Source organism: Salmo trutta, chromosome 17 (genome assembly GCF_901001165.1).
Source record: "Salmo trutta chromosome 17, fSalTru1.1, whole genome shotgun sequence".
NCBI classification, from domain to species: domain Eukaryota; kingdom Metazoa; phylum Chordata; class Actinopteri; order Salmoniformes; family Salmonidae; genus Salmo; species Salmo trutta.
Genome location: NC_042973.1, coordinates 3,134,711 through 3,155,793, shown reverse-complemented (window position 1 = coordinate 3,155,793; position 21,083 = coordinate 3,134,711).

Sequence of the window (21,083 nt, the reverse complement as noted above, 5' to 3'; positions counted from 1 at the left end):
CAAAAGTAGTGCCCTATACAGGGAATAGGGTTCCATGTTGGACGCACAAAGGGTTTTGACGGATGAGGATTCTGTCAAGGGGCCTGGAGTAAGGGAAGAATTAGCTAAGCCTAATTTTTACGACCTGCCTACGAATTGCTGGTTAAGATACAAAAGATAAAGACGCAGATCACAGTACTTCCATGACCTAGCTACCTAAGGGAGATAGAATTTAGCTTCAACGTTTCAGTACTTCCATGACCTAGCTACCTAAGGAAGATAGGATTTAGCTTCAACGTTTCAGTAGTTCCATGACCTAGCTACCTAAGGAAGATAGGATTTAGCTTCAACGTTTCAGTACTTCCATGACCTAGCTACCTAAGGAAGATAGGATTTAGCTTCAACGTTTCAGTAGTTCCATGACCTAGCTACCTAAGGAAGATAGGATTTAGCTTCAACGTTTCAGTAGTTCCATGACCTAGCTACCTAAGGAAGATAGGATTTAGCTTCAACGTTTCAGTAGTTCCATGACCTAGCTACCTAAGGAAGATAGGATTTAGCTTCAACGTTTCAGTACTTCCATGACCTAGCTACCTAAGGAAGATAGGATTTAGCTTCAACGTTTCAGTACTTCCATGACCTAGCTACCTAAGGAAGATAGGATTTAGCTTCAACGTTTCAGTAGTTCCATGACCTAGCTACCTAAGGAAGATAGGATTTAGCTTCAACATTTCAGTAGTTCCATGAGAAGAATGTGATATGGCTTGAACGTGACTAAAGATGCAATAGAATGAGCCTGTATGCCGGTCTGTTTCTACTCCCTTGTCATTGACAGACAGTCATTCATTGCCATGCCAAGCTGTCCATAAGGAGTTGTCAAGGGAACAGAAATAGACAGGCACTCAGGCTACAATAGAGTAAATCAAAAATATTGTTCATTCAACTTTGTTATGTTAGTGCTAGCTGGGGTACTACAGACTGGGATAGTGTTCTTGCTGTATAACAATAAGCAGCAAGTCATTGGACCGCGGTAAACTGAACTGTCCTTCTGAAAGCAACCAGCATAGGGCGCTGTGGTCTTTAGAACTCATGCCAGGTCAGGATTCCCCAGGGAAGAGCGATGCCATTGCTATGATGACAGACGGCTACATACGGTTTGCTACAGGGATACAGTAACCTGCTGTATCTACACATAGATGTTGACAGGTCATTTGAAGCTACAGGTTTCCCTTGTAACATCAGCTTTCGTGCCGTTTTCAAGTCTCTGCCGTCGTTGGTCTCTGCTCCAGTTACTAACAGCATTACTGAGTGACTTCCATTGCATCACACTTTCCATTATTCCTCAATGACTTCCGTTGATTTTTGGGGGGGGGGTTGAAATTTGAAAATGTTAAATTGCTTATTTGTTTAGACATTTAAGGCCAGATTCAGATTGGAAGTAAGTAGACTCCACACTGACTTAAAGAAATAAAACATGGACTTTTAAGTCCATTTTTGTTTTTTTACTTTAGTCTTTATAAAGTCAATTTATGTCAAATCTAAATAGGGCCCATAAAGTACAGAGCTGCTAAATGTTATTACACACTGCTTCCCGTACCATACCATAGCTGTTTCTGGACTGCTGCCTCAGTCATAGCTGAGATTCCTGACGTCAATGAAGTCTGGAACTTATTCAGTGTTCTAGTGAGTACATTTCTCTCAGTCAGGATGAGAATGGAGTCCGGTAAAACACTCTCCTCTCACAGCTGTTTGTAACATAGTGAGGTCTGAACCAGCATAGGACAGACACAGACATGCGTACAGAGTGACACAGTTGATCAGTTGAGTTTACTGACAACTGGATAAGAAAATAACCACTCATCAAATCAAAATCTAAATTGTATTGGTCACATACGCATATTTAGCAGATGTTATTGGTCACATACGCATATTTAGCAGATGTTATTGCGAGAGTAGCGAAATGCTTGTGTTTCTAGCTCCAACAGTGCATTAATATCTAACAATTCACAACAATACACACAAAATCTAAAAGTAAAATAATGGAATTAAGGAATATATAAATATTAAATATGTAAAATGTAATAATAAATATGTCGGAGTCCAGAGTGTGTGTATATATATATATATATATATATATACACATGTTTATCAGATGTTATTGGTCACATGGTTAGCAGATGTTATTGGTCACATGGTTAGCAGATGTTATTGGTCACATGGTTAGCAGATGTTATTGGTCACATGGTTAGCAGATGTTATTGCAGGTGTAAGGATATTGCTGTAGTGTTTCTAGCTCCAACAATGCATTAATATCTAACAATTCACAACAATACACACAAAATCTAAAAGTAAAATAATGGAATTAAGAAATATATAAATATTAGGACGAGCAATGTCTGAGTGACATTGACTAAAATACAGTAGAATAGAATACAGTATATACATATGAGATGAGTAAAGCAGTATGTAAACATTATTAAAGTGGCCAGTGATTCTATGTCTATGTATATGGGGTAGCAGCCTCTAAGGTGTAGGGATGAGTAACTGGGTGGTAGCCAGCTAGTGACAGTGACTAAGGTTCAGGGTACTGGGTGGAGGCTGGCTAGTGATGACTGTTTAACAGTCTGATGGCCCTGAGATAGAAGCTGTTTTTCAGTCTCTCAGTCCCAGCTTTGATGCACCTGTACTGACCTCGCCTTCTGGATGATAGCGGGGTGAACAGGCAGTGGCTCGGGTGGTTGTTGTCCTTGATGATCTCTTTGGCCTTCCTGTGACATCGGGTGGTGTAGGTGTCCTGGAGGGCAGGTAGTTTGCCCCCGGTGCTGCGTTGGGCAGACCACACCACCCTCTGGAGAACATTACGGTTATGGGCAGTACAGTTGCCGTACCAGTCGGTGATTCAGCCCGACAGGATGCTCTCAATTGTGTATCTGTAAACGTTTGTGAGGGTTTTTGGTGACAAGCCGAATTTCTTCAGCCTCCTGAGGTTGAAGAGGCGCTGTTACGCCTTCTTCACCACACTGTCTGTGGGGACGGACCATTTCAGATCGTCAGTGATGTGTACGCCGAGGAACTTTCCACCTTCCTGTGACGAACGTCAAAAGGATTAGACCAAGGTGCAGCGTGGTACGTGTTCATATTTCTATTTTTTATTAAACTCAGAACACGAAATCAAAACAACAAACAAAGAAAAAAAAAACCGTCACGTTCTACAGGCTTTACAGAGCTGTACAAAAACAAGATCCCACATTGAAGGAGGGAAAAAGGGCTTCCTAAGTATGATTCCCAATCAGAGACAACGATAGACAGCTGCCTCTGATTGGAAACCATACTAGGCCAATCAAAGAAGAAAACAGAAATATGACACATAGAATGTCACACCCTGACCTAACCAAACAGAGAAAAACGTCTCTCTCAGATCAGGGCGTGACACATCTCCACTTCGGTCCTATTGATGTGGATAGGAGGCGTGCCCCCTCTGCTGTTTCCTGAAGCACACGATCAGCTCCTTTGTTTTGTTGACATTGAGGGAGAGGTTATTTTCCTAGCACCACTCTCCCAGGACTCTCACCTCCTCCCTGTAGGCTGTCTCGTCATTGATGGTAATCAGGCCCACTACTGTTGTGTCGTCTGCAAACTTGATGATTGAGTTGGATGCGTGCATGGCCACCCAGTCGTGGGTGAACAGGAAGTACAGGAGGGGGCTGAGCACACACCCTTGTGGGGCCCCTGTGTTGAGGATCAGCGAAGTGGAGCTGTTGTTTCATGCTGAGAGAGAGAGGCTCTGTGGTATGTTGGTAACAGTACTCCTCGTAATCTTCCTGATCACAGCCAGTCATGTAGAATAGTAGTCAGATTCAAGATACTGTAGATACTTTGCAAATAAACTGTCAATTACTACTCTGGCTAAGATATATTCCACTTCAAAAGACTTATGAAGACCGACACAACGTAGCACAACTGCCATGAAAATATGGTAAAATCTCCTGTCTGTAAAAATGTGCTGTACAACATGCTGCCTGCTAACAGCTGGTTTGAGTCCTGAGCCCATATGTTTCCCTCTGAGCATCAGAGAACTCTTCCCTTCCCATGCCCTGGTATCCCGTGGCAAACCACCGCAGCTCTCTGGTCAGCCCTACTACAGCCTTAGTACAGCCCTACTACAGCCCTACTACAGTCTTACCTCTCTGGTCAGCCCTACTACAGTCTTACCTCTCTGGTTAGCCCTACTACGGCCCTACTACAGTCTTACCTCTCTAGTCAGCTTTACTACAGTCCTACTACAGCCCTACTACAGCCCTACTACAGCCTTACTACAGCCCTACCTCTTATCTCATGTCTTTTATTAATGGTTGCGAATTCCCGCTAACTTTCCCAAAATTCCCCAGTGTTCCAGAAATCCTGGTTCTTGGAATTTATTTACGTGGGAATGAGCAGGAAGTATGGGAATCTGGCCACCAGAACTTCTGGAAAAACTGCATTCTGGGAAAGTTCATGGAATTTTGCAACCCTACTTGTATTCTTTGATCTCTAGTTTAATGAGAGTTTTGAGACGTCCTCAGATCCTACTTTAATCTCTAGTTTAATGAGAGTTTTGAGACGTCCTCAGATCCTACTTTAATCTCTAGTTTGAGAGTTTTGAGACGTCCTCAGATCCTACTTTAATCTCTAGTTTAATGAGAGTTTTGAGACGTCCTCAGATCCTACTTTAATCTCTAGTTTAATGAGAGTTTTGAGACGTCCTCAGATCCTACTTTAATCTCTAGTTTGAGAGTTTTGAGACGTCCTCAGATTCTACTTTAATCTCTAGTTTGAGAGTTTTGAGACGTCCTCAGATCCTACTTTAATCTCTAGTTTAATGAGAGTTTTGAGACGTCCTCAGATCCTACTTGAATCTCTAGTTTAATGAGAGTTTTGAGACGTCCTCAGATCCTACTTGAATCTCTAGTTTAATGAGAGTTTTGAGACGTCCTCAGATCCTACTTTAATCTCTAGTTTAATGAGAGCTTTGAGACGTCCTCAGGTCCTTCTGTGAGCCATACGTTCTTGTGGGATTTACAGTGCCTTGAGAAATGATTCATACCCCTTGATCTATTCCACATTTAATTTTGTTACAGCCTGAATTCAAAATGGATTAAATATATTTGGTTTTCTCTTACCTATCTACACACAATATCCCGTTATGAGAAAGTGAAAACATGTTTTAGACATTTTTGAAAAATTATTGAAAATGAAATACTGAAAAATCTCATTTACTTAAGAATTCACACACCTAAGACAATATGCTGTAGGGTTGCATTTACCCATTTTATTTTTTAAAAATCTTCAAGCTCTGACAAAATTGGTTGTTGATCATTGCTAGACAGACATTTTCAAGTCTTGCCATAGATTTTCAAACGAATTTAAGTCAAAACGGTAACTCGGCCACTCAGGAAAATGCAGTGTTGTCTTGGTAAACAACTCCAGTGAATATTTAGCCTTGTGTTTAGGTTATTGACCTGCTGAAAGGTGAATTTCTCTTCCAGTGTCTGTTGGGAAGCAGACTGAACCAGGTTTTCCTCCTGGATTTTACCTGTGCTTTGCTCTATTCCGTTTCTTTTTATCCTAAAAAAACACCCCTAGTCTTTGCCAATGTCAAACATACCCATAACATGATGCAGCCACTGCCATGGTTGAAAATGTGAAGAGTGGTACTCACTGATTTGCCCCCAAACATAGCGCTTTGTATTCAGCACATAAAGTTAATTTCTTTGCCGGATTTTTTGCCGATTTATTTTATGTGCCTTATTGCAAACAGGATGCATGTTTTGGAATGTTTTTCATTCTATACAGGCTTCCTTCTTTTCACTCTGTCATTTAGGTTAGTATTGTGGAGTAACTACAATGTTGTTGATCCATCCTCAGTTTTCTCCTATCACAGCCATTAAACTCTGTAACTGTTTTAAAGTCATCATTGGCTTCATGGTGAAATAGCTGAGTGGTTTCCTTCCTCTCTGGCAACTGAGTTAGGAAGGGCGCCTGTATCTTTGTAGTGACTGGGTGTATTGATACACCATCCAAAGTGTAATTAATAACTTCCCCATGCTCAAAGGGATATTCAATGTCTGCTTTTTTTTTTACCCATCTACCAACAGGTGCCCTTTGTGAGGCTGAATGTGGTTGAATCCGTGTTTGAAGTTCACTGCTGGACTGAAGGACCTTACAGATAATTGTATGTGTGGGGTACAGAGATGAGGAAGTCATTCATAAATCCTGTTAAACACTATTATTGAACAGAGTGAGTCCATGCAACTTATTATGTGACTTGTTAAGCACATTTTTACTCCTGAACTTATTTAGGTTTGACATAACAAAGGGGTTGAATACTTATTGACTTAAGACATTTCAGATTTTAATTTTTTTGTTAATTAATTTTGTTAACATTTCTAAAAACGTAATTCCACTTTGACGTTATGGGGAATTGTGTGTAGATCAGTGACACAACATCTGTATTTAATCCATTTTAAATTCAAGATGTAACACAACAAAAGGTGGGAAAAGGGGTGTAAATACTTTCTGAAGGCGCTGTATAATGGTATGGTTTAGAAGTTGTACCCTTCCTGACTACAGGGATATTCCTATTTAAAACGGTTTTCTCATTGACCATAGTTGTTTTCCTGTACAGTATACAACATAACAATACCCCTTATACATGAAACACAAGCCCCTCCACCTATCCTGACTTATTCTACCTCCATCAAATACGATGGTATGTTTTTGAGTCAAATGGCTGAAATTCCTTTAAGAGATACGAAGAGAGAGAGAGACTGACTTTCCCACGATTGTTGCTGTCTGCCTGCATTCATTCTTTATCATACATTCCCTGGGGGGCCTCTGAGAGAGGTAGAGAGAGAAGTAGAGAGAGAGAGGAGAGAGAAAAAGAGAGAGAGAGAATGGGAGAGAGAGAGAGCATGCCTGTCTTGCCTCTGTCCCGCCGTGTCCCACTTCCAGCTTCAGCCCTATGTCCCCCTGTCTGACCATCTGTCTGACGGGAAGGTCTCATTGTTCATGGGGCTGATGGCGTAGATGTCTGGGGGGGGGGGGGGGGGGGGGGGGGGGGTGCTTGTGCTCCTCTGGTCCTCCAGACACCGGCCACAGGACTCTGGAATGTTGCAGAGACAGAGGGGCATGTGCAGCGGGGGGCAGCGGGGAACTGGGCTTGTGGAACGCTGCCAGACTGACTGACAGACAGGCCAGGAGGAAAAACGTGCTCTTTCTTTCTCCCTCCCTCTCTCTCTCTCTTTCCTCTCTATCTCCTTCCTCCCTCTCTCTCTCTCTTTCCTCCCTCTTTCTCTCTCTTTCCTCTCTCTCTCTTTCCTCCCTCTTTCTCTCTCTTTCCTCCCTCTCTCTCTTTTCCTCCCTCTCTCTCTTTCCTCCCTCTTTCTCTCTCTTTCCTCCCTCTTTCTCTCTCTTTCCTCTCTCTCTTTCCTCCCTCTCTCTCTTTTTCCTCTCTCTCGCTCTCATCTAACAAAGGATGTAGTTCAGCTGTCGTGTAGTCATCACAGCATCACAGCAGAGCTATTTAAACCTGCTGTTATAGGCTGGCTGGCTGCCCCATCACCAGTGACTTGGTCTGGTGACTAACCTCATCTGTCTGCCTGTGTTGACTGGGTCTTTCTCCAGTCCTACTGTGTTGACTGGGTCCTTCTCCAGTCCTACTGTGTTGACTGGGACCTTCTCCAGTCCTACTGTGTTGACTGGGACCTTCTCCAGTCCTAAATGTTGCTCATATGATTTAAAAAAATGAGTAATCTGAATTAGGCAGTGCCATTAGTAAGTAAGTAAACTGTGATGGGACCAAAAAGTTAATCAATGTGATTTTTCCATAAATAGACAAGTGTTTACCTCTCCATGGTTGCAGAATCTTATCTATTTTTGCTAACTTTCTATTGAAATTTTGAGATGTGAATACCAAGTATGTCTACTTCACCATCCGCCCATTTTATTGGTAAACTATAAGATAGTGTAAACATAGTATTTTTGAATGATCCAACACGAAATATGGTACACTTGTCATAATTAGGTTTTAATCCAGAGAGGCTAGAAAAGTGTAGGCATTACAGACTCGGACAGGGAGAGGTTGAAAATGTCAGTGAAGACACTTGCCAGTTGGTTATCGCTTTGTGAATGTTGACCTGTTTAAAGGTCTTGTTCACATCGGCTACGGAGAGCGTGATCACACAGTCGTCTGGAACAGCTGGTGCTCTCATGCATGCTTCAGTGTTGCTTGCCTCGATGTGAGCATAAAAGGCCTTTAGCTCGTCTGGTAGGCTCGCATCTGGGTTTCCCTTTGTAGTCCGTAATAGTTTTCAAGCCCTGCCACATCCGACGAGCGTCAAAGCCGGTGTAGTAGGATTCAATCTTAGTCCTGTATTGACACTTTTGTCTATTTGATGGTTCATCTGAGGGCGTAGCAGGATTTCTTATAAGCATCCGGATTAGTGTCCCACTCCTTGAAAATCCCACTCCTAGCATTTAGCTTGGTGCTGATGTTGCCTGTAATCCATGGCTTCTGGTTGGGATATGTACGTACAGTCACTGTGGGGACGACGTCGTCGATGCACTTATTGATGAAGCCGGTGACTGAGGTGGTGTACTCCTGAATGCCATTGGATGAATCCCGGAACATATTCCAGTCTGTGCTAGCAAAACAGTCCTGTAGTGTAGCATCCGCGTCATCTGACCACTACCGTATTGAGCGAGTCACTGGTACTTTCTCCTTTTAGTTTTTGCTTGTAAGCAGGAATCAGGAGGATAGAATTATGGCCAAATTTGCCAAATCAGACGGTTTCGGAAGATGGGCAGGGACTTTGCTGTCCTGTCCTGACGTTAGGGGGGGAAGCTCATTCTACCATCGCGGTGCCAGGACAGAGAAGCGCTTTGACTAGGCTGAGCGGGTGCTTTGACTGGGCTGAGCGGGTGCTTTGACTGGGCTGAGCGGGTGCTTTGACTGGGCTGAGCGGGTGCTTTGACTGGGCTGAGCGGGTGCTTTGACTGGGCTGAGCGGGTGTAAGAGACCAGAGGTGGCAGACTGAAGTGCTCGGGCTGGGGATGTTGGGTTTGAGCATAGCCTGAAGGTAGGGAGGGATTCCTACCTGCTCCGCTTCCTGTCTGAGGAAGAGTTGTACTCTACGGATGTTGTAGAGCATGAACCTACAGGAGCTAGTCACTGCTTTGATGTTTCCGTTGAACGACGTGGTTTTGTCTAGGATCACACCAAGGTTCTTTACAGTCTGGGAGGGGTGACACCATGGAGTTGTCAAACGTGATGGAGAGGTCTTGGAGCTGGAAGGCCTTCCCGGGGAGGAAAAGCAGCTCAGTCTTGTCAAGGTTATTCCCTTTTTAACATTTTTGGGATGTGTCGAGAAACAACAATCTCTCTCTGTCATTCCTCCATCTGGTTCCCACCATAGCGATTCTATATGTACTTGTATGGTTCCCACAGCCTTGTCATTCCTATCAGTTATATCCTCTGTTTCTAGCCGGGAAATACAAGAGAGAAAGAGGGCGGTTGACCTTAATAATCTCCTTCCTCCTGTACCTCAGGAAGACACTGCAAATGTGTGTGTATTGAGATAGGCCCCGATTCTGACTCGAGTAAAGCGACCATAAATGAAACGTAATTCCCTTTTTTATGCACTTTTTTTTTTCGGACCTTGAACTTAAGCATGAGAATAGCATGCCATTTACCCGCTATTCAGTTTGGGGGGAGTGGAGATTAAATAAATGAAGGCGTGGAGGAGGTGTGTCTACAGATACACTGTATTAATGAAGGCGTGGAGGAGGTGTGTCTACAGATACACTGTATTAATGAAGGTGTGGAGGAGGCGTGTCTACAGATACACCATATTAATGAAGGCGTGGAGGAGGTGTGTCTATAGATACACTGTATTAATGAAGGTGTGGAGGAGGTGTGTCTACAGATACACTGTATTAATGAAGGTGTGTGTATATATATATATATATACACTGCTCAAAAAAATAAAGGGAACGCTTAAACAACACAATGTAACTCCAAGTCAATCACACTTCTGTGAAATCAAACTGTCCACTTAGGAAGCAACACTGATTGACAAAAAATTTCACATGCTGTTGTGCAAATGGAATAGACCACAGGTGGAAATTATAGGCAATTAGCAAGACACCCCCAATAAAGGAGTGGTTCTGCAGGTGGTGACCACAGACCACTTCTCAGTTCCTATGCTTCCTGGCTGATGTTTTGGTCACCTTTGAATGCTGGCGGTGCTTTCACTCTAGTGGTAGCATGAGACGGAGTCTACAACCCACACAAGTGGCTCAGGTAGTGCAGCTCACCCAGGATGGCACATCAATGCGAGCTGTGGCAAGAAGGTTTGCTGTGTCTGTCAGCGTAGTGTCCAGAGCATGGAGGCGCTACCAGGAGACAGGCCAGTACATCAGGAGACGTGGAGGAGGCCGTAGGAGGGCAACAACCCAGCAGCAGGACCGCTACCTCCGCCTTTGTGCAAGGAGGAGCAGGAGGAGCACTGCCAGAGCCCTGCAAAATGACCTCCAGCAGGCCACAAATGTGCATGTGTCTGCTCAAACGGTCTGAAACAGACTCCATGAGGGTGGTATGAGGGCTCGACGTCCACAGGTGGGGGTTGTGCTTACAACCCAACACCGTGCAGGACGTTTGGCATTTGCCAGAGAACACCAACATTGGCAAATTCGCCACTGGCGCCCTGTGCTCTTCACAGATGAAAGCAGGTTCACACTGAGCACGTGACAGACGTGACAGAGTCTGGAGACGCCGTGGAGAACGTTCTGCTGCCTGCAACATCCTCCAGCATGACCGGTTTGGCGGTGGGTCAGTCATGGTGTGGGGTGGCATTTCTTTGGGGGGCCGCACAGCCCTCCATGTGCTCTCCAGAGGTAGCCTGACTGCCATTAGGTACCGAGATGAGATCCTCAGACCCCTTGTGAGACATATGCTGGTGCGGTTGGCCCTGGGTTCCTCCTAATGCAAGACAATGCTAGACCTCATGTGGCTGGAGTGTGTCAGCAGTTCCTGCAAGAGGAAGGCATTGATGCTATGGACTGGCCCGCCTGTTCCCCAGACCTGAATCCAATTGAGCACATCTGGGACATCATGTCTCGCTCCATCCACCAATGCCACGTTGCACCACAGACTGTCCAGGAGTTGGCGGATGCTTTAGTCCAGGTCTGGGAGGAGATCCCTCAGGAGACCATCCGCCACCTCATCAGGAGCATGCCCAGGCGTTGTAGGGAGGTCATACAGGAACGTGGAGGCCACACACACTACTGAGCCTCATTTTGACTTGTTTTAAGGACATTACATCAAATTTGGATCAGCCTGTAGTGTGGTTTTCCACTTTAATTTTGAGTGTGACTCCAAATCCAGACCTCCATGGGTTGATAAATTGGATTTCCATTGATTATTTTTGTGTGATTTTGTTGTCAGCACATTCAACTATGTAAAGAAAAAAGTTTTTAATAAGATTATTTCTTTCATTCAGATCTAAGATGTGTTGTTCCCTTTATTTTTTCCCTTTATTTTTTTGAGCAGTATATATTTATATATTATATCCTCTTTTCCACAGTGAAATAGGCTATAAATAGCTGTGCCTTCATTCTGAATTTTAACTGTGTGACCTCATAATTTGCGTTGATGAAATTGTGAGCCCCAGGCAACAGGCTTCAGTATGGCTGAACCTGCCCAGATGATCTATGCGCTGTAGAATGGTTTCATTATAGCCTGTGCCTGCGTTTTCCTCTCTTTTATTTTACCATTTGTATCGTGTTAAATATTAGCTACTAGCGGGAAGCCACCATCAGTAATACCCACGTACATTTATAACGATAACAATTCGTTTTCTTCAACTTCTGGCCTACGTTTTGCACTGTTACATTCCGTTTACCTTTCCTTTCCTCTGTCATGTCCGTGTAGTTGATCTTTCCTCTGTCATGTCTGTGTAGTTGATCTTTCCTCTGTCATGTCCGTGTAGTTGATCTTTCCTCTGTCATGTCTGTGTAGTTGATCTTTCCTCTGTCATGTCTGTGTAGTTGATCTTTCCTCTGTCATGTCCGTGTAGTTGATCTTTTCCTCTGTCATGTCCGTGTAGTTGATCTTTCCTCTGTCATGTCTGTGTAGTTGATCTTTCCTCTGTCATGTCTGTGTAGTTGATCTTTCCTCTGTCATGTCCGTGTAGTTGATCTTTCCTCTGTCATGTCTGTGTAGTTGATCTTTCCTCTGTCATGTCCGTGTAGTTGATCTTTCCTCTGTCATGTCTGTGTAGTTGATCTTTCCTCTGTCATGTCCGTGTAGTTGATCTTTCCTCTGTCATGTCTGTGTAGTTGATCTTTCCTCTGTCATGTCTGTGTAGTGGATCTTTCCTCTGTCATGTCTGTGTAGTTGATCTTTCCTCTGTCATGTCTGTGTAGTTGATCTTTCCTCTGTCATGTCTGTGTAGCTGATCTTTCCTCTGTCATGTCTGTGTAGTTGATCTTTCCTCTGTCATGTCCGTGTAGTTGATCTTTCCTCTGTCATGTCTGTGTAGTTGATCTTTCCTCTGTCATGTCCGTGTAGTTGATCTTTCCTCTGTCCACGTCCGTGTAGTTGCTCTTTCCTCTGTCCCAGTACATCACTGTGGCTGAGTTCCCTGCTATCCAGGACCTCTAAATCAGGCGGTGTCAGAGGAAGGCCCGAAAAATTGCCAAAGACTCCAGCCACCTGAGCCATAGACTGTTCACTCTGCTACCGTCCAGCAAATGGTACCGGAGCATCGGCGCTCAGACCAACAGGCCGTAAGACTGCTAAATAGCCAGATTGCTAAATAGCCAGACTGCTAAATAGCCAGACTGCTAAATAGCCAGATTGCTAAATAGCCAGACTGCTAAATAGCCAGACTGCTACATAGCCAGACTGCTAAATAACCAGACTGCTACATAGCCAGACTGCTAAATAGCCAGACTGCTAAATAGCCAGACTGTTAAATAGCCAGACTGCTACATAGCCAGACTGCTAAATAGCCAGACTGCTAAATAGCCAGACTGCTACATAGCCAGACTGCTAAATAGCCAGACTGCTACATAGCCAGACTGCTACATAGTCAACTAATGGTACTCAAACTATCTGCACTGACCCTACTCACACTCACTAAACTATATATACACACTATATACACACTATATATACACACTCTATATACACACTATATACACACTATATATACACACTATATATACACACTATATACACACTATATACACACTATATATACACACTATATACACACTATATATACACACTATATATACACACTATATACACACTATATACACACTATATATACACACTCTATATACACACTCTATATACACACTATATACACACTCACTAGACTATATATACACACTATATACACACACTATATTCACACTATATACACACTATATATACACACTATATACACACTCACTGGCCTATATATACACACTATATATACACTCACTGGACTATATATACACACTCACTAGACTATGTATACACACTATATATACACACTATATACACACTCACTGGACTATATATACACACTATATATACACACTATATATACACTCACTAGACTATATATACACACTATATACACACTATATATACACTCACTAGACTATATATACACACTATATATACACTCACTAGACTATATATACACACTATATACACACTATATACACACTCACTAGACTATATATACACACTATATACACACTATATATACACACTCACTAGACTATATATACACACTATATACACACACTATATACACACTATATACACACTATATATACACACTATATACACACTCACTAGACTATATAAACACACTATATACACACTCACTGGACTATATATACACACTCACTAGACTATGTATACACACTATATACACACTCACTGGACTATATATACACACTATATACACACTCACTAGACTATATATACACACTATATACACACTCACTGGACTATATATACACACTATATATACACTCACTAGACTATATATACACACTATATACACACTCACTGGATTATATGTACACAATATATACACACTCACTAGACTATATATTCACACTATATACACACTCACTAGACTATATATACACACTATATATACACTCACTAGACTATATATACACACTATATACACACTCAGTAGACTATATATACACACTCACTAGACTCTATATACACACTATATTCACACTCACTAGACTATATATATATACACACAATATATACACACTATATACACACACTAGACTATATATACACACTATATATACACTCACTAGACTCTATATACACACTATATACACACTATATACACACTCACTAGACTATATATACACACTATATATACACTCACTAGACATTGATCTGGTACTCCCTATACATAGCTCCACATTGATCTGGTACTCCCTGTATATAGATCCACATTGATCTGGTACTCCCTGTATATAGCTCCACATTGATCTGGTACTCCCTGTATATAGCTCCACATTGATCTGGTACTGGTACTCCCTGTATATAGGTCCACATTGATCTGGTACTGGTACTCCCTGTATATAGCTCCACATTGATCTGGTACTCCCTGTATATAGCTCCACATTGATCTGGTACTCCCTGTATATAGCTCCACATTGATCTGGAACTTCCTGTATATAGCTCCACATTGATCTGGTACTCCCTGTATATAGCTCCACATTGATCTGGTACTCCCTGTATATAGCTCCACATTGATCTGGTCCTGGTACTCCCTGTATATAGCTCCACATTGATCTGGTACTGGTACTCCCTCTATATAGCTCCACATTGATCTGGTACTCCCTGTATATAGGTCCACATTGATCTGGTACTCCCTGTATATAGATCCACATTGATCTGGTACTGGTACTCCCTGTATATAGCTCCACATTGATCTGGTACTCCCTGTATATAGCTCCACATTGATCTGGTACTCCCTGTATATAGCTCCACATTGATCTGGTACTCCCTGTATATAGCTCCACATTGATCTGGTACTCCCTGTATATAGCTCCACATTGATCTGGTACTTCCTGTATATAGCTCCACAGTGATCTGGTACTGGTACTCCCTCTATATAGCTCCACATTGATCTGGTACTCCCTGTATATAGCTCCACATTGATCTGGTACTCCCTGTATATAGCTCCATATTGATCTGGTACTTCCTGTATATAGCTCCACAGTGATCTGGTACTTCCTGTATATAGCTCCACAGTGATCTGGTACTCCCTGTATATAGCTCCACATTGATCTGGTACTCCCTGTATATAGCTCCACATTGATCTGGTACTGGTACTTCCTGTATATAGCTCCACATTGATCTGGTCCTGGTACTCCCTGTATATAGCTCCACATTGATCTGGTACTCCCTGTATATAGCTCCACATTGATCTGGTACTCCCTGTATATAGTTCCACATTGATCTGGTACTTCCTGTATATAGCTCCACATTGATCTGGTACTTCCTGTCTATAGTTCCATTCTTGTGTATTTTATTGTATTCCTCTTGTGTTAGTTACTATTTTATTTTGTATTATTGTTTTTAAACTCTGCATCGTTAGGAAAGGTTCGTAAGCAAGCATTTCACTTTAAACTGATAAATACAATTTTCTTTTATTTGACTTTGCAGATGACAAACTGACACAGCTACCAGCTGTAGATAAACCACATGGCCTGTCCGTCTGTCCGTCCGTCTCTCTCTCTTTCTCTCTCTTTCTCTGTCTCTCTGTCTCTCTCTCTCTTTCTCTGTCTCTCTGTCTCTCTCTGTCTCTCTGTCTCTCTCTGTCTCTCTGTCTCTCTCTCTTTCTCTCTCCTCTAGTCTCGCCTCTCTTTCCTCTGTCTCTCTGTCTCTCTCATCCTCTTCTCTCTCTCTGTCTCTCTCTCTTTCCTCTCGCTCTCTTGCTCTCTGTCCTCTCTCTGGTCTCCTCTGTCTCTCTCTCAGTCTGGCCCTCTCTCTCTTTCTTTCTCTTTCTCTCTGTCCTGCTCTGTCTCTCTCTGTCCTCTTCTGGTCTCTTCCTCTGTCTCTCTGTCTCTCTCTGTCTCTCTCCTCTCTCTCTCTCTCTGTCTCTCTGTCTCTCTGTCTCTCTGTCTCTCTCTCTCTCTCCTGGTATCTCTCCTCTCTCTCTTTCTCTGTCTCTCTGTCTCTCTCTGTCTCTCTGTCTCTCTGTCTATCTCTCTCTGTCTCTCTCTCTTTCTCTCGCTCTCTCTCCCACAATATTTGTGTGGAAAGGAATGTGGATATTCTGGTTTCTGCTCATAACAGAGGGAGTTTCACTGTCTTTCTGTGAATATGGACGTTGAACACGTTAATAAAGGCCTGTACATTGATAAAACACTTAAAATATACTGAAAGTCCACAAATTCAGGCATCTGTATTAACTCCAAGGACAACAAAACTGACATCAAGTATCTAACCCTGTCATTGACCAAGGTTGTGCAGCATAGCACGAGGGTACAAGAGGAGGAAGTAGGTTTACGGTACACTCTTAGAAACAACGATTCCAAAAGGGTTCTTCGTCTGTCCCCCATAGGTGAACCCTTTTTGGTTACAGGTGGAACTCTTCTACACGGAACCAAAAATAGTTCTACCTGTAAGGAAATATAGTTTTACCTGTAACCAAATATAGTTTTACCTGGAACCAAAAATAATTATCCTATACCCTTTTAGGTTCTTTTTTTCTCCCCAATTTTCCTGGTTTCCAGTTGGTAGTTACAGTCTTGTCTCATCGTTGCAACTCCCGTACGGACTCGGGGGAGGCGAAGGTCGAGAGCCGTGTGTCCTCCGAAACACAACCCAACCAAGCCGCACTGCTTCTTGAAACAATACCCACTTAACCCGGAAGCCAGCCGCACCAATGTGTCAGAGGAAACACCGTACACCTGACGACCGTGTCAGCGTGCACTGCTCCCGGCCCGCCACAGGAGTCGCTAGTGCGCGATGGGACAAGGACATCCCTGCCGGCCAAACCCTCCCCTAACCCGGACGACGCTGGGCCAGTTGTGTGCCGCCCCCATGGGTCTCCCGGTCTCGGACGGCTGCGACAGAGCCTGGACTCGAAGCTTTAGACCACTGCGCCACTCGGGAGGCTGCATTTCATTTTCTAAGAGTGTATTGAGACCAGAGTTGAATTGTAGACAGAAGCAGTTCTGACCGAGTCCCAAACGGCACCCTATTCCCTATACATTGAACACATTTTTTTACCAAAGCACTATGGGCCCTGGTCAAGACTAGTGCACTATAAAGGGTATAGGTTGCCATGTAGGACTCACACTGTGAGTGTCAGTCAAATGGGTTGTGGTTTCATCTCTTTGTCTCCTCTGCCATGAGAGCTCTTCCTAAATAGCTCCTCGGGGAGGAAGTGGGTAGACTGGAGGGGCTGAGTGTCATCTCAGGTGACTACACAAAAGATGTTGTCAAAGCCAACACCACCCCTACCCCAACACACATATACATACACACGCACAAAAACACACACACACACACACCAACACACACACACACCTCCTCCTATTTCACAGTATGGTATCATCTTCAGCAGGTTAGAACAGCCTGTGGGTAAAACAACCAATTTCCTCATTCCTCTGTCAAACAGTAATTGCTGGGACTAATATGAGGGTGAGTTGTATCATTTAGAAATAAAATACATCAAATCAAGTTGGGTTTGTCACATGCGTCGAATACAACAGGTGTAGTAGACCTTACAGTGAAATGCTGAATACAACAGGTGTAGTAGACCTCACAGTGAAATGCTGAATACAACAGGTGTAGTAGACCTTACAGTGAAATGCTGAATACAACAGGTGTAGTAGACCTCACAGTGAAATGCTGAATACAACAGGTGTAGTAGACCTTACAGTGAAATGCTGAATACAACAGGTGTAGTAGACCTTATAGTGAAATGCTGAATACAACAGGTGTAGTAGACCTTACAGTGAAATGCTGAATACAACAGGTGTAGTAGACCTCACAGTGAAATGCTGAATACAACAGGTGTAGACCTCACAGTGAAATGCTGAATACAACAGGTGTAGTAGACCTTATAGTGAAATGCTGAATACAACAGGTGTAGTAGACCTTACAGTGAAATGCTGAATACAACAGGTGTAGTAGACCTTACAGTGAAATGCTGAATACAACAGGTGTAGTAGACCTCACAGTGAAATGCTGAATACAACAGGTGTAGACCTCACAGTGAAATGCTGAATACAACAGGTGTAGTAGACCTCACAGTGAAATGCTGAATACAACAGGTGTAGTAGACCTCACAGTGAAATGCTGAATACAACAGGTGTAGTAGACCTCACAGTGAAATGCTGAATACAACAGGTGTAGACCTTACAGTGAAATGCTGAATACAACTGGTGTAGTAGACCTCACAGTGAAATGCTGAATACAACAGGTGTAGTAGACCTCACAGTGAAATGCTGAATACAACAGGTGTAGTAGACCTCACAGTGAAATGCTGAATACAAAAGGTGTAGTAGACCTCACAGTGAAATGCTGAATACAACAAGTGTAGTAGACCTTACAGTGAAATACTGAATACAACAGGTGTAGTAGACCTTACAGTGAAATGCTGAATACAACAGGTGTAGTAGACCTTACAGTGAAATGCTGAATACAACAGGTGTAGTAAACCTCACAGTGAAATGCTGAATACAACAGGTGTAGTAGACCTCACAGTGAAATGCTGAATACAACAGGTGTAGTAGACCTTACAGTGAAATGCTGAATACAACAGGTGTAGTAGACCTCACAGTGAAATGCTGAATACAACAGGTGTAGTAGACCTCACAGTGAAATGCTGAATACAACAGGTGTAGTAGACCTTACAGTGAAATGCCGAATACAACAGGTGTAGTAGACCTTACAGTGAAATGCTGAATACAACAGTTGTAGTAGACTTTACAGTGAAATGCCGAATACAACAGGTGTAGTAGACCTCACAGTGAAATGCTGAATACAACTGGTGTAGTAGACCTCACAGTGAAATGCTGAATACAACAGGTGTAGTAGACCTTACAGTGAAATGCTGAATACAACAGGTGTAGTAGACCTCACAGTGAAATGCTGAATACAACAGGTGTAGTAGACCTTACAGTGAAATGCTGAATACAACAGGTGTAGTAGACCTCACATTGAAATGCTGAATACAACTGGTGTAGTAGACCTCACAGTGAAATGCTGAATACAACAGGTGTAGTAGACCTCACAGTGAAATGCTGAATACAACTGGTGTAGTAGACCTCACAGTGAAATGCTGAATACAACAGGTGTAGACCTTACAGTGAAATGCTGAATACAACAGGTGTAGTAGACCTTACAGTGAAATGCTGAATACAACAGGTGTAGTAGACCTTACAGTGAAATGCTGAATACAACAGGTGTAGTAGACCTTACAGTGAAATGCTGAATACAACAGGTGTAGTAGACCTCACAGTGAAATGCTGAATACAACAGGTGTAGTAGACCTTACAGTGAAATGCTGAATACAACAGGTGTAGTAGACCTTACAGTGAAATGCTGAATACAACAGGTGTAGTAGACCTCACAGTGAAATGCTGAATACAACAGGTGTAGTAGACCTCACAGTGAAATGCTGAATACAACAGGTGTAGTAGACCTCACAGTGAAATGCTGAATACAACAGGTGTAGTAGACCTTACAGTGAAATGCTGAATAAAACAGGTGTAGTAGACCTTACAGTGAAATGCTGAATACAACAGGTGTAGTAGACCTCACAGTGAAATGCTGAATACAACAGGTGTAGTAGACCTCACAGTGAAATGCTGAATACAACAGGTGTAGTAGACCTCACAGTGAAATGCTGAATACAACAGGTGTAGTAGACCTTACAGTGAAATGCTGATACAACAGGTGTAGTAGACCTTACAGTGAAATGCTGAATACAACAGGTGTAGTAGACCTCACAGTGAAATGCTGAATACAACAGGTGTAGTAGACCTCACAGTGACATGCTGAATACAACAGGTGTAGTAGACCTTACAGTGAAATGCTGAATATAACAGGTGTAGTAGACCTTACAGTGAAATGCTGAATACAACAGGTGTAGTAGACCTCACAGTGAAATGCTGAATACAACAGGTGTAGACCTTACAGTGAAATGCTGAATACAACAGGTGTAGTAGACCTTACAGTGAAATGCTGAATACAACAGGTGTAGTAGACCTCACAGTGAAATGCTGAATACAACAGGTGTAGTAGACCTTACAGTGAAATGCTGAATATAACAGGTGTAGTAGACCTTACAGTGAAATGCTGAATACAACAGGTGTAGTAGACCTCACAGTGAAATGCTGAATACAACAGGTGTAGACCTTACAGTGAAATGCTGAATACAACAGGTGTAGTAGACCTTACAGTGAAATGCTGAATACAACAGGTGTAGTAGACCTCACATTGAAATGCTGAATACAACTGGTGTAGTAGACCTCACAGTGAAATACTGAATACAACAGGTGTAGTAGACCTCACAGTGAAATGCTGAATACAACAGGTGTAGTAGACCTTACAGTGAAATGCTGAATACAACAGGTGTAGTAGACCTCACAGTGAAATGCTGAATACAACAGGTGTAGTAGACCTCACAGTGAAATGCGAATACAACAGGTGTAGTAGACCTCACAGTGAAATGCTGAATACAACTGGTGTAGTAGACCTCACAGTGAAATGCTGAATACAACAGGTGTAGTAGACCTTACAGTGAAATGCTGAATACAACAGGTGTAGTAGACCTTACAGTGAAATGCTGAATACAACAGGTGTAGACCTCACAGGGAAATGCTGAATACAACAGGTGTAGTAGACCTTACAGTGAAATGCTGAATACAACAGGTGTAGTAGACCTCACAGTGAAATGCTGAATACAACAGGTGTAGTAGACCTCACAGTGAAATGCTGAATACAACAGGTGTAGTAGACCTTACAGTGAAATGCTGAATACAACAGGTGTAGTAGACCTTAC